The 18,558-nt window shown below is 45.0% G+C and overlaps 1 protein-coding gene across 6 annotated transcripts in view; it reads right to left on the bottom strand.

Annotated features, from left to right (window-relative positions):
• Positions 1-18,558, bottom strand: part of LOC135371141 (pleckstrin homology domain-containing family G member 5-like) — a 250,282-nt gene that overhangs the window by 21,818 nt on the left and 209,906 nt on the right. The window lies entirely within an intron of this gene.

The raw sequence follows: 18,558 nt of genomic DNA, 5'->3' as shown, positions 1-18,558 counted from the left end.
CAAGCAGAGCGGCATAAACATACACTTTGCACACACGGTATTAGCAAATGATCAGTCCCCTTGATCACAGCAAGGCTAATGGAGTATATGATTGATTAACGTGGAGCTCCGTTCCATGATATGCGAGCCTGAGCGATGGGCGAAAAACACACAATTTTTCACCCATTGCTCAGGCTCGCATATGATGGTGTTTATACACCAGCTTTTGGAACTCCGTTCCAAATTTCTGCGAGCATAGTTTCTATAGAAAAATAGTATTCGTTGCACTGATTGTCGTACAGATGGCAAGGAAAATCACGTGGGAAAGGCAAGATTTTTAATGAAAACAGATAACGAGCTCCAGAGCGGTGGTCAGTCGTGACGTTAGAAACCACCACCAACAACAACAACAACAAAAAACGAACGTTATGCATCCTGCCACCAAGTTGCTGGCCTACTCGTCTGGTTTCGAACCTGCAACCTATGAATCGAAGCTTGCCGCTGTGACGAAAAATACCAGCAGGTGGGGCCCGAATAGGGCAACTTCCGCAGTATAATACACGTATTTTGCACCAGAAGGTACGGTAATTTGCCTCGTAAAGCGTTTACTTGAAGAAGGACCGAATGCAAACATTAAAAAATATGAGATGATGATGACCACAACCGTTACAACTAGTCTAATGCTCGATGGCCAGTCTGCTTCGGAGCCCCTCATATATTACACCCTCATTTATCTTCCATTGAACGTGGGACATTGCCTACCCATTAGGTTTCAACGATTGTTTACTTTCTGCTTTACTTTACACGGCGCCATTCATTAGCGCTGGAACCTCACGGAAACGGCGGTGATTGCAACCGGCCGGGAACGCCTAAGAAAAAAAGAAAAAAAAATCGGGCTCTATGAATGTTTGTTTTACGAGGTTTTATTAACTAGCACCTTTCCGTGTCTCTTTTGTATGAGAAATCTATACCTTCTGGGAGTTTCGCACCAAGGACGTGCGGGACAATAAGATGGAATTGTGGCAAAAACAAAGAATGGCAGGATGCACGTTTATTTACGAATGCCGACTGCACATTTATTTACGCGCAATCTCTCACACGCATCCGTTGACATACTTGCATTGCAACAAGCTCAATGCATGCGGGCTTCTTTCGCAATGTAGATTCAATCAGGGTATGCAGCGGCGATAGTGTGCCATCTGGCTGTGACAAGAGCTGCCTTCATCCTTTAGGCCGGCTCATTGCGTTCTGGGGTGTGCACTGGTGTGGTATGGGCACATTAAGCGTCATATGTTTTGCGCCATCATTTAGACGTGAATGCGCGGTTGAACGTCGGTCAACAACTTATCTCTGCTTAAAAAAATCACTCAGACATCCACTTACTTACTGCAGATGTTTTATGTGCTTAAATTTCTCTAGTTACGACATATGGTTATCACTATCAATACTCGATTATAAAATACATATCTCACCTAAAACACATAGCCACCTTTATGTCTTCGTTTAATTATGATTGTGTGTAGCGTTTGTGACTTTTTTTATTGTCATTACGATTTATTCGTTGTATTATTCGTTGTTATTAATAAAATTCTGTGAAATGAATTTGTTATTCTTTGATATCATTGTTGGGAGGAGGAGCGTTTAACCGGGATTTCTTCCCTCCGGCTCCTCTTCATGTACTGCTTGTGACTCGCTTGTCTGAAATCAACACCCTGTGGTTTATCCCATCTCAGATCTCCAGGTGTTGCAAGATCATTTATTTTGAGTAATAAACACGTGCAGCATATGATCTTTCTTTAAATACAGTATTGGAAGGAATTGGAATTTCCGAGGGCAACCAAGGAAATATGGGCTACAGAACTACTGACAGGCGATTTCAGACAACCGTGTCGCAAGTAGTACATTATATTAACACTTTATCATTCTGAAATTAACTGGAATTTGAATTTGAACACTGAGTTGTCACGGAACACGCAACACACACACAAACAGTCGAACAGCAAAACCCACAAAACACGGCTCAAAACTTGTTGTCTGAGTCAATGTCCCGGAAAAATTATTGATTGATTGATTTTTAAAAGAAAAAAAAGGAGATGTTAGTCTTTAGCCACTCGGGACTGGCTACTCCAGTACACGTTATTAAGAAAAGAAAGGGAAACTACACAAAACTCGACGCTTTGAAACGGAATGGAAACAGAATAAATAAACAGAAAAATTATTATTTTGCATTATTTGCATCACTTTGCCCTGTTGCATCACTTGTATGCACTCTCTTATCGTACATTTCGTATAGGGTAGCTATACGGTGCCTTCCAGTTCGCGCGCCCTAGTTTTCGCGAATTTCGCGAACTGAAAAGTTCGCGATTTTTAAGAACACACGAGAATTGATGATGATGAGTTAGTGTTTATTGGCGGAAATTTCGAGCATAAATTGACACCTAGGAATCAATGACGCAATCGCAAACTTTATTTTCACAGGAACAAGGAAAGCTGGGCGAATTGAATGAAATACGTAATAACTAAGCGCGAAAGAGACTGGACAGAAGGAAACAAACGGAACGAAACCGTGCGCGTCGTCCTGTCTGCTTCCTGTTGTCCTGTCTCTTTCGCGCTTAGTTATTTCGTATTTTATATTCACACTTGGTTGCTATAGTAGTAAGCATTTGACATGCCTCACGCACTGCGATACCGCTTCCATTAAATATAGCAAGGACAATCTAAGGCGTTTCACAAAATGAGGCAACCAACGGCCACGAACTTTAGCATCTATAGAATTCGCGGAATTTAGTGCCAGCGAATGCGTGCCTTGTGCCGGATTCGCGGAAAATTAGGGCCGCGAAACTCAAGGATGTTACAATGCCCTGTATAGAAAACAATATAAACGTCAGAGTGCAATAGAGCCTGTCAAAACACACGTCACTTTGTCGCCCCAGTTACGACTAATACTAGCGTGAGGACCTTACATTCTCCCAGTCACTTAGGATTGAAGTCTCGTTCGAGCAGAAAGCATGCTTCCGCATACTCTACAAGTGTGGCACAACTCTTCGCATTATACCGTACGGCATACACGTCCGGCAACCCTGTACGCCGCCGGTCAGATCGGCATGCGAGCCCACACATTGCAGGTCACTAACGGCGGCTATATAGTTGTTCCTCTATACGCGTACCTATACCCCGCATATCTTCATGCATTATGAATCTCCTGTATGAACTTATTACGAGTCTTAATATCCAGCTAATCGCAACAAGGTATCGGTGACATTTATGACGTACCGGAAATTATTGACCAATGTGTGCGCGCGGAATGAATAATTCGTAGTTGGCGCTTTCACTCGTGAGCCAAAGAGAGAGAGAGAGAGAGATTAAGGCTGCGAGGATGATAATGATGTCAGAGAAAGTTAGAACTTGCCCTTGTTTCTCTCACCGCGCAGGGCAGGAGGATTCTGTTATGTCGCGCGTCACGTACCTATATTACGTTACCTATGTCATGCCTATATAGCCCCCCCCCCCCCCCCCATAAATACTTCTCAAGTGTTCGCCAGTTTGCTACTAACTTTTCATATGTTCGCTATTCAGAAGTCCACTATTCACATGTTCACTAGAAGTCCACTATTCACAATTAGGGAGTCTTGTCAGCTAACCGTATATATAGCTGGTAACAAAATAGTGTTGGAGATAGTTCGCGCAGCATTGACGAAATCTTATTGGATGCGAACTGCAGATGTATTTTTCTATGGCGCACAGTGAGCTTTTCCCAGGGTTTTCCTGCAGAATTCTCCCTGAAGTCCCACTAACCCCGTCCCCCATCCCCCACTACTTCCTGCTGTCCTCTCTCCATCTGCGTACGTCTGTACGCCGCTTATAGCCACAGTTGCTTCGCGGCGCTAACACGGTGTAATAATAAAAAAAATGTTACGAGGCGTATTTATTTTCCGAGTGATCGCGAAAAATGAAAGAATCACACGACTTTTTTGTTCTGTGCGCCGGAAAGTGTAGCCTAATTAAGCACTATAGAGATCGCTGAAAGCTACCAGCCGAGACATATTTCACGCAAATTTAACCAATTCCTTGCGGCTCTATACGTATAATTAAAAAGAAAAAAAAATATACATGTACGACATATCCTATCGAGTCTGGAGGGCATCGCACTCTCTTAAGGAGCATGTGTGACGCTATTATAAAGATAATCCTCATAGAAGACTGCATAGGGACCCATTATCAGCCGTATTTGCTAAAATGGCGCCACGAACGACGCAAAGTAAGTGTAGCATGACAGCATTTCATAACAGGCTTTCACGAGCAAGAGGGCGATCGCTACTCTCAGGGAATATTGATTACAGGGTGGCTTTTTTTTTTCCTCAACGTTTTGTGGTAAATCAGCAGGAAAAATTTTACCACGGAGTGGAGTGCGTGTCCACGTAAAAGGAAGCTTAGAAAGTTTCTATTTATAAGGAACTATAGTTGGCACAACTAAGCCGGGGGGGGGGGGGGGAGCTCGCCGTGGTCAACGAAGAAGAGGAAGAGGAAGCGTAGGAAGTAAGAAAGAGAGAAAGGATGATACACTGTGAGGGCACAGGAGAAACCCAGGTCCTAATTATACGAGGCAGGAATAGTCAAGTCAAGAAAGCTTGCTTCCCACTTAATTAATTAATTAATGAAAATACAAACGGCAGAAGGAAGATACAGGCGATTATGTTGTCTGTGTCGTCCGTGTTTTTCGCCCTGTTTCGCCACGATTTTCGTAGATACAAACTTCACTATTTGAAGATCGCGAATGCGGAATCAGATAATGAGCAAGAGATGATAAGGCAGGGAATATTGGTCAGAACTTTGTAAATGATCATTAATCTGCAAGCATCTTGCGAACCATCTAATTTGTTACCTATGGAGTCGTCTGAGTTACCCTATAATGAAAAGTAACTGAAACTATCACTCTATACAACAGCTATACACTTATTTTTATTGTTCATTTCTTTCGTCGAGGGGGCCCCACCTCTCCAGCCTATTGTTCGTGCACGGAGGTGCATAGCTCCTGGGAAGTGGCGGGGCTCAACCTTGAGGTTTGACCTTCGCACCAGGGGAATCGATTCTATAGGGAGGTAAGGAGGGGTGGTTACGAAATCACATCCATTGGTGGAATTACGCTCCCTTCCCTTTTCTATATGGGCTCCGGTATACGCTTCAATTGTCAAGAGCTCGGACATCGTGGGAACCAAAACCTGGGAAAGAAATGGGCACGATTTCTCGTCTCTATTTGGATTGATGAGTCCGGGCGAGTCGAATTCTGACGTTCTGAGGTATCGCGAATTTGGACGGTTTCGTAATGTGCTGAAGCAGAATGGCGCGAAACACAGAGAAAAGTGCGGAAAAGCTGCCTAACCCGCACAATCTAAGTCAGTAACATCATCATCATCAGTGTATTTGTTGTTGTAAGTCAGTAACTTTGACAGGCAGTATTTCTTCGATGCACGTTTATTCGGCAGTGAGATGCGACATTAAATCGTGACCAGCGGCATGGCCCAGCTTGTTGGTGGTAGCCAAGTCGTGATGAAGACGGGGAGGTGGTGGGTTGGAATCCTACCACCGGCTGTGCTGTCTGAGGTTTCCCGAAGACTTTCTAGATGAATGTCGGCACAATTTTCCCCCTAAGTAGGCACAGGACGCATACTAACCCCTCTGTCCCTCACTCCTTCCTGCTGTCCTCTCTCCATCTGTCCACATCTATACGCCGCTCATTGCCACAGTTGCTTCGCGGCGCTAACACGGAATAAAAAATAAAATAAAATAAATCGTGACACCGATCGAGTATAGCCGAGCGAGCAATGGAAGAAGAAGAATAGCAACGTTCAACGACAAAACATTTTCGGTTTGGCCCCAGATTACCCCTGTCCCTCTCTCAGCAAACTACATCTCACTTGCAATGGCTACGGCTATATGACCCGCGCGTCCTAGCAAAAAAAAAAAAAAAGAAAACGTAATAAAAGCGCAGTTCACAGAATCCTAGTAAAAGAATACCACTAATAAAAGGTACAGTTCACATTTCACATCAACGTTGGTTCACCGTACGTCTCACATTAGCGTTCACACCTCACCCAGTACAGTTCATATACGGACTTATAGTTTCTAGGCCGATAGGTGTTTAGGGGTTTAGGGCCGGGTGCGCCCTCCTTCTCTCCACCACAGTTCCAAACGTTTTCTTGTTAGGTCTACATATTTCTGGTCTCCGAAGCCCAGCGCCTCCGCCAACAAGTTTGCTACTTGACATGCACCACAGTGTTGGCAGCTGCGGTTAGTTGGCGTGGAAATAAAATGAAATTGAAAAAAAAAAAAAAATCGCGATGCACTATCAACAAAAAATATTCCCCCTCACTCCGAAAAAGAGAACAAATAAACTAAGAGCCCAACGAGAACCGACGGAAAAAAAAAAAAGAAAAGAAAAGACAAAAAGGGTGGAGCAGGCCGTCAATTCCTTCACTCGCGAGCAGGTTCGAAGCTCATTAGATTAGAATGAGTTTCTCCCTTTGCCATTCATCCGGAGAGGGAAGTCGAGCGACGCGACGACCTTCCGTCCCGTGGCAGATTGCGGCAATTACCAGGAGATATCAAAATTGGGTTCCAGTCTCAAGGGGCTTCGCTGTGTGGGTCGCTACTGCGTATATACTATACGAGCCAGATGAGTGGGGCAATTTATTTGCTATGTAGTATATAGATATAGACTCGTTCATCGACTTCGGTTCAGCGACGTGGACGTGGGAGTTAGGATTTATGCTGGTAACATTAATGAGCAAATGTTTGCGCAGTAAGAGAGAGGTTCTGTACTGGCCGTCTATGACCGTGAATGTTATGTTCATTGCGGGGAGTTATACGGGTGAAGGTTTTATAACGTTATTCGTCAATATGATTAATTGCGTTAACTTGCATTTTGTTGCTCTTTTTCATTGTCTCTTCAGCATTACCCCCCACCCCCCACCCCCAATCCCAATCAACTGTATAGCCGGCTCCGCATTTGTGGAACCGCTGTCTTCATACTATGTGTCTTTTCAATCTAATCCGATCCAACCCAATCCGATCCAATCCAACGCAAAGTGTCCTTCGCACCTCTTCACGTCAATGTCCTGGGCAACTGTAAAGGCCTACACGGCACTTATATTGGTTAAGGAAAAAAAATTGACGTCTATTAAATCGTTATTTAACGTTTTCTTCAACAGCTCCAATAGATATTCCCTGGAAGATCCCGCACTCAAAAAGAATTAACGCGGGAGGTGACACTGCTGGAAGAAACGATACGCGACGCCAACTGATTCTGTATAGTGAACGCTGGCAGCGATGAACACGTATAAGAACAGGTGACATGTGGTCCCTGAAGTGAAATAAACTAGGGATGGGCCAACCGAATCCGCGAATCCTAGGCAGGGATTAGTCCAAAATGGCGAATCGAATCTTTCGAATCCACCAACCACGTTTGTTTGTTCCTTTTTGAAATTGGCGCCTTCGGAGTCCGCCGAAAGCCTGATTGACCTAAAAAGTTCCTGATCACACCTCCAACCACAGTAATGTCAGAAGGACTCTTCAGCACATCGGGTGTCGTAGCTGATAAAAAAACGCAGTACAAGCAAGTGATAATGCTGGCGGTTTTGAACAGAAATCTGCATCAATTTAAAACTTTCAGGAGTGCTTCCGTGTTTGCTTGTTTACATTGCTCTGGACTGAGAGAGTTCAGGCAGGGACTCTTACATTACAAGTTTAAAAGTAACATGGTTGTGCTTTTGATTGTTTCTTAGTTTTATGGAAAGAATTCAGACTCGAGAGTTTATGTATTTCCTGTAGTCGATCAACAACATGTTAAATAAATTACATTTAAGAAGTACATGCGCATGTTTCCTCTTGAAAGTGAACTATTATTTAATTTGTTTTTGATCAAACAAAGATATCAAATTCTGTTTCAAAACACTTTTCAATTGAAGTTCTTTTTTTCCTGGGTTTTTAAACTCTTTTTCAAGAAAGGATTCGAAAGGTTCGAGATTCGTAAGATTCGTGGATTCGCAGAACCTTCCTTGGATTCGGATTCGGAAAATTCTGGATTCGTCCCATCTCTAAAATAAACGAAACGACAGTTGTCCGACAAAGAGGTGCCCCAGTCCTCCAAACGACATGGGCATAAACATGTTGCTTCGCGTCATGAATTCATACATTATAAGAGTACAGGAGTAATTTTAGTCTTTTTAGAGACCAGACGCGTTACCACAACTATTAGCCTGTTTCGGAACCAAAAATACACGGAAGATTTTTCGAAGTTTAAGGACTATTTGCAGCGTTGGGGAGTAAATTTCGGGGTCAGGAAACTAAAATGAGGCGTAATTGCAATCTCAGGGATAAAAGGTGTAATTGCTCCCCAATTTACACGGAACCAACACCTTCGAGATAACAGAAGGCCTTAGGCACTCTTTCAATTTACGTCGCGCGTCTGGCCCTGCCGTGGCTGTTGGCCATAGATAGATGTGACGTCACTGAAAGAGCGAAGAAGAGAAAAGCTGACTCACTGAAAATGTATGGCAGCCGGACCACATGCGTGACGTTCTTGAAAGAGTGCGGAGGCCTTCTCCGTTATCTAGAAGGTGTTGGGAAAACACGATGCGGCTTCCGCTACCTTGTCATCAATATATCGAGTCTCGCTCAGATATACGAGTGTATACGCACTCACCCCACCTACACTGCCGCACTCGCATCCGCACAAACGAACAAAATCGAGGCGAGAGGGGGGAGGAACATATGTTAATGCAAAGTAACAAAAAAGGCGGGAGGCATCTTTCTGCAGTAACGCAGTATAGTGCATGCAGTTGGAGCCAACGAAACACAGAAGGACGAACATGCAGTCACTTAAGCCTGTAAGACGAGCAGTGGAAACCTGAACAGTCACACGTCTTTTAATTGAGCGGGTGGATGGGTCAAGTAGTCATAACAAAAAGAAAGTGTCCATAGCAATAAAAACTGCGTCAACTAACAACGCGATTGTCGATGTGTCTGTCTATGGTCGTTTCTCTTTCTCTCTCGATAAACGCGCGATAGTTTAAAGACCGAAGAGCTACACAAATATCCACAGCCGTCTATAGTTCTGCATTTCTACAACCGAAAGAGACACATGCAGTCCATATGGATATTGCCCGACGCCGTGGACGTTAATAATTCATCCACCCCCGCGCGATATGAAAACGTAGTAAACGACACCGGCACGTGCTGGGCGTTTAATTATCGCGCGGGCCTATTTTGCTATACGATGTCGCTATGTACGGCCGGAACTCACGGAGCTGTACTTGCTCGATAGGATAACTGCTCGCTGGCACGTAGAGCAAAAAGTGTTATGTATACACTTAAAGGATAGTACGTTTTTGTGTTGCATCGGTCGGAGTAAAAAAGAAGAAAGAACAAAAAAATTGCCGTCGATGTCTAGAGAGAGCTGTCAGCCTGCTCTCTTCGCAGCTCAGCGGCTCAACTTGTACACTGTCGGATGCAGGTCTTGCTTGGAAGTACGGCTGACGATGCAATATATGGGATTTTCCTTCAATTTTTCGTCCGAGCACGCAAGCTGACAACCATGATTGGCAGTAGAAAGCTCGCCAACCACGAAATAACGAAGGATGAAAGACAAAAAGAGAGGAAGGGAGCTTGAGGGATGGGATATGTTTACAGTAAAGGAACAAGAGAAAATACAGGGTGTCCCAGAAAATGTGTCATTGAATTATAATAAAAAAAATACGCTACCTAGAATCATGCGGTCGACGGCATTTGTTCTTACTAGGTTCTTGCCACCTCCTGGTGTGAATGTCATGTATCGTGGGTTTAATTGTGTAAATATTTGCGAACCGAACTCGGAAATTTTGCCAAGTACAGGTCACTTTTTTACTCCACCAATATGAACAGCGTGCCGAATTAACTCAAATTCATGGTAATTGGCAATGATATTCATGAACTATCCCATCGGCAACAAATAACCGAACATCGTGCTTTTCGGAGCATCAGACCATAACGCGCGACAACTTTTTGAGCGCAATCGCTCTCAGTCCGACGAAAGGACGTTCCAAACCCAGCCCACAGAGTGAAAGTAGAAAAAGTGACAGTTAAAGAAATTGGGAGAGGGAAAGCATGATCCCAGCGAAAGCCGGACGCGATAAGCCATGCCTGTGTTACCTCTTTCCGCGACGCCCGTGTGTGCTGGGTTTCCAACCTCCTTTCGTCGGGCTGACAACGATTGCGCTGAAAACTTCGCCGCGCGCTATCCTCTGGAAGCTCCGTAGAGCATGATGTTCGGCTATTTTTTCCGATGGGATAGCTCCTGAGTATCCCTGCCAATTATCATTAATTTGAGTCAATCAAACATGTTCTTCCCGAGAACTGATGTTCTGAGGCTGGAACAACACAGAAACGACAAACAAATACAAAGTCCTCTCTGTGTTGTTTCAGCCTCAGAACATCAGTTTCTCTCATGTTCATCAATTGCCGCTTGCGTCGATCCCGTCGTATGATTGTGCGTATGAGTGAGAAAAATGTAAAAGTGAAAGCGGGATGAGTGAGAAGGAGTGGTTGATTTGTCCCTTCAGATGACGTGCCCTTGGAAGTCGCTGAGGGGCCTCAGCTCAATTGGTAGAGCCCTGGATCGATAATCCAGAAGATGTAGGTTCGAGTCCTACAGCCTGGTTAACCTTTTGAGTGACTTCCATCTTTCATCCTTACTTTCTTCCCATTGGTGGGTAAAAAAGTGACCTTTACTTGGCAAATTTCCGACTGGAGTTCGCAAAAATTTACATAATTAAACTTACGTTACAGGACGTTCACGACAGGAGGTGGCAAAAACATAAGAACAAATGCCGTTGACCGCATAATTCTAGGTGGTGTAGTTTTTTTTAAAATTATAATTCAATGACACGTTTTCTGGGACACCCTGTATATACTGTCGGCCTGCACAATCATACCTTACGCTGTTCACTCACTGTTCGGTGTTGGTGGTTTCCACCAAGAACGTGATTAGCGCTACAGTCACGTCACTGTGTTGGGTAGGGCCAAGTAATCTCGATAGACAGATGACATGATATCCAAGATGAACGAGACGGTGCCTGAGTGCGGTACGGTGGCTAACATGGCGGATGGCAGTTGATGAGGGAGTAAAGATTATCCACTTCTGCATTGCAGGTGGCGCAGGCCGGCGATGTCCAGTTGACACATTTTAAACGAAAGCAGCAGAGTTCGCGCAACATTCAAGCGCAGCCTAAGGAGTACCGGTTCTTTCCCCCGTGATATATACGTCCACGGAGAACATGGGCCGTGGACGAGTGAAGCTTAGTTCAAGTTAGCTGGACTCTCGCCCGCCCACTGTGTCAGAATTGCTTTGGTCCAATGGCCGAATCCAGCCCACCAACGCACTGTCTAAAAACTATACTTTTAAAGTTTTTGGACACCATCGGACTTTGGTCCTCACTGGTCCTTCACTCTCACTGTACGTCGGGCCTCACTCCGGAACTCCCCACTCATCAACATTCAAATAAAGTTGTTGTTGTTGTTTGTTAGTTCCAGTTATTAGGCTACGGTTTCGCGGTACAGCGTGCTTCAGCGAGAATACATCCAACTATGCTCATGTATATCCCATCACCGTCCAGTGCTATGTTTATCTACAAGGCAGTTTCCCAAGCAGCACATCTTGGCCCAATATTAGACCAATATTGGCAATGTCTGCAAAATATTGGACCAAGATTGGACCAATATTTGGCCCGTATTGCCAATATTGGCAATGTCTGCCCAATATTGGACGAAGATTGGACCAATATTGGGCCAGTATTGCCAATATAGGCAATATCTGCCCAATATTGGACCAAGATTGGACCAATATTTGGCCCGTATTGCCAATATTGGCAATGTCTGCCCAATATTGGACGAAGATTGGACCAATATTGGGCCAGTATTGCCAATATTGGCAATGTATATATGCCCAATATTGGACGAAGATCCAATATTGATATCCAGGCCAATATTGATCCAATATTGGGCCAAGATGTGCTGCTTTGGTCTAGAGAGTGGCAAGCGACTGCTGTGCGCTGTTCATCATGGCGGTCACCCTGCTCAGGCTATCCTCCTCTCACAGATTAGGATTATAGACACTGCAGGCGAAGAGTGCGATAAGTACTGTCGGAGGAGTACCTAGGACTTGGGGGGCCGCACCTATTTTTACAGGCATGGCCAGACCATGATGTCAGAGTGCGGCGGATTTTCCTGTTCAGTTTGAGAAACAATGGCTAGCCGATGCGAAGGTGGTCTTTCCTGTGCCCCACGGCCATATTTCACAGCCATCTATCGTATATCTGCATTGCGAAAGCGCTGACTGAAGTTTCCCTACCACGAAGTAGCATTGTACTCCAACAGTTCTTTCGGTGTTGAACAGTATGGTTGAGCTCCCTGACTCTGAAATAATGTCTTAAATAACTACCTAGCCGGAGACATTCGCTCACCAAAAACAGACATGAAGAAAGGAACGTGTATATATTTCCTAAATTATGTACATAGTCGATCTGTATTCGATTCGACTTGTTCGTACCTCCGTTTTCAATGATTCATTGAGCCCTGCTAGGAGTACGACAACTCGAAGGACCCGTTCTATTCGCTGTAATATGTAACGCAGAAAGTAAATCGATTTGTCCGTATACACGCAGGGGCAGTACTTGCAAATGCAAACGGGATACACGGAGTTCAGCACGCCACACGATGTGAACAAAGGCAAGAGGAAACGTGCTTCGGTTGTAAGCAAGGCAACTTCGCCGACAGAATCCAAAGGGCGGTATTTCAGCTTTCCACAGAAAGCGCGTGGGGAGCGGATGACGTCAACACGAAGCGGTTTCCAGGATCGCCTAATGGTTGAATACTGGATTGGATTGGATTTAAAGAAAGAGATAATTGCTTAATTTTTCTGCGTTTTCATGTACATGGTATAGCTACCTATAAAGGTTTAACCAAGATGGCTTCCATCTTGATTGTTTTCCCATATAGGGATTTGGAGGTTTTCGGTTGTGACTTTGGATTGTGACGTTGAATCAGTTTGAACTCTAATTACCACGATGAAACGTAGAAATTAGAGTTCCGCGCGGACACAGGAATTTTACACCTGCATTGAGTGGGTAAACTTTTATAGGTAGCTACCCTCGCCGTAAATGTCAAAGTAAAAAGTTACTTTCCTTAGCAGCAGCGTGATGTGACAGAGGTCACAAACTGTGCTTCCGTCACTTGCACGTAACACGAAGAAATGTACCAAAAAGTTTGTGAAGAATTGTGTGCCATCCCATTCATTACGTGAAGTAGGACCGTACCTGCTGTCAATATTTCGTGTAAAAGGTGTCGATACTGCGTGACAGCTGCTCCTTCTTCTTTGGAGCTGGAGACGCGGGCGAACGCCCCTTATGTGTATAATTGCAGCTCTTCACTTGAGCTCCATGCCCACCTTTAAGCCACCCTTATGTCACTAATAAAAGCCAGAACAAAGCACTTTTACGACCTAATTCGAACACGAAAAAAAGAAAAAAAAGAAAAATAAAGAAGTCCTACAAGGTTTTCTCGGTCGTTGATTGGATATAAACTGTGCCCTGGGGCAAAAACGAACGATCGCCTCAAGTATCGCACGAAGCAGAGCAGGGAGTAACACAGTATATAAAACATAAAAGTACAGTGAATCTTTATAGGAAGTATATCACCGAACATGTCACGGTCTACATAACAACATTTGGGGAAGTGAGTATAGCCCGGAGCAAGACAAGCTTCGAGCGATCGGCTCTCCGCAGTTACTCAATACGGCAGTACGACATTACTCAGGAAGATAACAAGGGAAGCGCAACTTATTTTGTGAGAAGCCAATACAGTATACCATTTGACCTGTCCCGAAAATCTGCTGCCCTCTCACTCTCCTTTGTGTGTGTGCGTTCGGAAGTGTTGCAATAGTTCGGCGATTTAATCTGGCTGATATAAACGTGAGCAAAAAAAAAAAAAGAAAGAGAAAGAGAGAAAAGAATAGAAGAAGATAGAAAAGCAAAGCAAAAATAACGGAGTGCGGACCGTTAAAGAAACCGACAACGTAGCTTATTGGTTACGCGACTCCCCTTTCCTACGTGAGATAGTGTAATTTGGAGTAGTCAGCCAATATGTAAGTCTAGCGACATGCTGCACGTCCTACATGACATAGGAACGCGTATAATTTCCACCACTGCCAGGACCACACGGTGCTAGAAGCGATGTTTACGTTCTCCGCGTTGATAAGCCGTCGTTAGCCGGGAACTTAAACCCGACCTTTAGCTGACTAGGCCAGTCCGAGCTTTCCCCCCCATTTTTTTTCTCAGAAAAACAACATTTCGGTTTGGTAAACGCAGGCATCAAAACCATCATCCAATTGCAAATTGCCGCGTGTCTTAGGGTAGCGACCCAAAAATTATTTGTCAAATTTCTTCATTCATCGTCACTTCATCTATTTGTTATTGTGAATTGCCACACGTAGGATTACTACGCTCATAATATGTACTGCTGATAATACGTACTGACTAGTAACAGACAGCAACTATAATTATTGCGCATTACAACCACATAATGCGTGCTGCTAATTACTACTGGTACTTAGTCTAATGTTACATATCAACACATGTTTAGACTTAATAGAACGAGATACTGAGGCCGAAACCAACGGATGAAATCACCTGCGGTCGTATTTAGCGCACCCATCTCATCGTCGTTATAGGGGTCCATAGTGGTACGTGGCAGCGAAGTGCGAAAACTTGTTCACCAAAGCGTGGAACCTACTACATCGAAGCCAACGTGACCCCAGGGCACCGTCTACGCCGTATTTTACACTTCTTGGGGTCAAACACGGCGGCCCATTTCAGCCATTCCACTTTCTCTATTAATTGGGGTCCGTGCATTACATGATACACCGTACACAGCAGCTCTGCGCCGTCGAGCATAATCCAGCGTGAACAAACGGACGCATCGCAGTGTTCTTTCGACGAGCCGGTGTGCCGGTGTCGCGTTGCAAACAAAGGGGACCAGCGACGTTACACGACGATCGGAAAAGTCGCGTCAGCGTTCCAGATTTGAATTACAAATCCGCGCCACCTGCCTCCATCGCTGTCCACGTTTCCCCGAGACTACGACACCTGCATCAGATGGAGCAAGCCACGGGGCATCTTCAGCAAATCGACACTCAGCCAGCTCGCCTGCGTTTATGCCATTTTACCAGTATGCGGTTGCAGACGACGAGACGACAGAGAAAATGGAACGACGCCTTTGTTGCACTTGTTTCCCTACAGATGTCGTTCTTTCCGCTTAATGGCATCTGAAAACCGCAGTCGAGGAGTCTGTTGCGGTCTACGGACGTCGCGATATTTGTACGTATCGGGCAAACCAGGCATTCGCAGCATAATTCTCATACCCGTATGTCGCACAAAGAGATGCTTCACCGCACTGCGTACGAGTTGTGCAGGGTAGTATCAACAAAGGATGTGCAACCAAACAATGCTCCTGGTATGGGGCTGTGGTGCGCATACAACTCTCTCCTCACATCAAAGGCTGCTGTATTCGTTAGGGGATGCTTTGCGGTGTGCTTACAAAACTTTGGCCGAGGAACGGTTGAACATCAGAGGCGGAGATGCCTTTTCGGCATTGCGTTTTACTGGAATGCGGAAATGCGCTTCACTTGTAAGTCGTTTTGAAACGAAGGAACCATGAGACGTCCCGGTAAAACATGCCCGGGCAATATGAGTTTCAATTTAATTTCCAGTTGGTAAATACGCATTACCGGCAAAAGTTTAGACATAGTCTAATACGGCGGTATGCTTAGCGATAAAGAGCTGAAAATTTCGCGTCGGTGCTTTGCATGAACCAGGCTAAAACGACGAAGAGAACGATGACAATAACAGAAAGATGCGGTACTCTCTAAGGGAAAAAGAAAACAAAATGAGGAAATTAGTGAGCAATTACAGGAATGCACCTTGTTTCCCAAAAGACTAAAGTTATCTCTCTTTATTATTTTTTTTTTTTTCCTTAGAGCGTCTGCTCGCATGACGAAAGCTTCGTCTCCATGCAAATTGATCAAAACAGTGACAGCCACCATAACATCTTTTTACGGGCCGCCAACACACAATAATCGATGCGTCTGGTAACACCAGGCGCATTCCTTTCAACGAACACGACCCTGATGTAGTTGTTTGAAGATGCGTTGAATCATCATCAGAAAGAGTACAACGAAGGAGAAAAAAAAATGGAGGAACGGACTGTATACTAAACGTACGTTGTCAAGCTCCGAAAAGCACTCAAGCACAGCTGCTTCCACGTCGTGGCACTTTGTGCTAAAATGTTACCCAATATCGCAGCGCCATTTGCAAGAAAACGAGAGAGAAAGAGAAAAGGGCAACGGCTGACTCGTTTCCTTTTTTCCTCCACTGGCAGGGAAGCATTGACGCTGTAAGACAAACGACCGGACTAATTTAGCTATCTCGAAAAAAAAAGACAATTTCACGCAGACGTTGTTATAAAGGGACCCATTCACAACCGAGATTCCGAATCTCCCTCCTCTTCTTTTCTTTTTCTAGAAAGCCGGTGAATTTCAAAAGTAAGCGAAATTCTCGAGGAGAAAGGGATGGGCGGAGAGGGGGCAAAAAGACGCAAAGGAGGCAAAAGCAGGCAGGAACAATAAGGAGAAGTGATGAGGGATTGTGAGAGGAACAAGATCATTTTGGACGACGACGACGACTAGATGGTTATTCGGCGTGAGGCTGAAAGCGCATCGATGATTGACGCAGACGCAGTATGTTGTGCAGGAGTGAGAAGGTTTTGTGTTGATGTGTCTAACAACGCGTTGCAATACAATTGTCTCTTTGCTTTTCATCGCCCCTGCGAGTCTGACATCCCCTAAACTATAGTGACCTTCCAGACACAGTTTGTTGGACTGCTTCAACATGGCTCGTCGTGGGTCGTTTGTGTCTTCCTAGCACGTGTTTCGTCAATCCAGTTACACATTTATACGCTCGGTCCTAACTGTGAGGCGACTCAATGTTCCATTTCACCAGATTACCGCCAGCAATGGGGGAGGGTATCGCCCCAGGCGATGAGCTCCCCACTCATCCTCATTTCAATAAAGTCGTTGTTGTTTTCACCTCATTATGAAAACGGATTTGGGGGCGAGGCAAACTGCCACGACCGCACTAACCTAACCTAACTTCACTAAACTAAGGACATCATAAACTTTGTTAGTTTAGTGATAAGTTTGGTTAGGCTAGCGCGGCTGTGTCAGTTTGCCTCGCCCCCCATCCGTTTCCATAATGAGGTGAAGCCGACTTGCGGAATGGCAACGCCAACCAAAAGAATACCGTTGTAACTGCTACCCACCTATTCGCTATGTGACAGAACGAACATAAAAGTATTGTGAGAGGCGGCGGGGGGGGGGGGGATGACGTTCAGTAATAATAATAAGAAAAAATAAAAAGAAGAAGTGAGGTCTGCCAGCTCAGCCAAGGCGGCAAGTTTCGCTGATGAAAAAAAAAAAAAAAAGATAAGAAATTCAGACAGTCCTACGGACGAAGCGAAGGCCAGCAACGCATCATCAGCTAATCATTAGCATTTTCATCATCGTCGTCGTCGTCGCCGTCGTTGTCGTCGCCTTTGTCTTGTTGATGACAGCCTGCGTTCACGAGCCCGCGTGGTCCTTCAGGCTTGCCCTATCTTCCGTGACTAAAAACCATGCCTCTTAATCACTTTGCTTCCCATTCATAATCTTATCCTCACAGTACACAGAATCTTTCGTTCCTATTGAGAGAAACGACCGCCAATAACCTGCGATAAACCGGCCGGACGACGCAGACGACACAAAGCGGTATATACTTGTACTCGAAAGTCACGTAGGGGGAAGTCACGTACACGGGAGGGACGAACGGAAAATGACCGTCTACAAAAGGAAGCGCACGGGAGTGGGGGGCGGCAAGTAGACATTCTGAGGCAGCGTTCACACGGGGCAACTTTTTGCAGCAACTATGAGCAACTTTGGAGTTGCTGTCAGCCGGCAACCTCCAGCAACTCGAGTTGCTCCGAGTTGCTGCGAATCGCTCCCGGACCGAAAACTTGAGAAGTTGCTCGTGCATCGGCCAATCAGAGAGGGAAGCATTGCCACGTGACTCCCGATGGCATTGTGGATTTCGTTCGTGGGTTCATAGGTTCAAATCCTGGAGGTGCAGCTAAAAAATAACTTTTTCTTTTTTACGAACTTCACGGAAACATATCAGTTGCCACTTCTGGACGGCAATAATGATCTATTGGAGCAATAAAACTGACTGAAATTTGATAAACAGCAGCTAAAGAAAAGATTCCACCAGTTCGATTCGAACCCACATTGTCCGGTCGCCATAAGGTTGCTTGTGGGTGGAGCTACAGAGTTGCTGCGTGTGAACGCGGACTCGAAATTGCTCAAAAGACGTTGGTTTGAGTTGCTTCGAGTTGCTGGGAAAAGTTGCCCCGTGTGAACGCCGGCTGAGTGTCGGAGTAACGTGTGTACGCGACTTTGTGAGCGGA

Source organism: Ornithodoros turicata, chromosome 10 (genome assembly GCF_037126465.1).
Source record: "Ornithodoros turicata isolate Travis chromosome 10, ASM3712646v1, whole genome shotgun sequence".
Classification (NCBI taxonomy): Eukaryota; Metazoa; Arthropoda; class Arachnida; order Ixodida; family Argasidae; genus Ornithodoros; species Ornithodoros turicata.
Note: the sequence above shows the minus strand (reverse complement) of the source record. Positions and strands in the feature narration are given on the sequence as shown.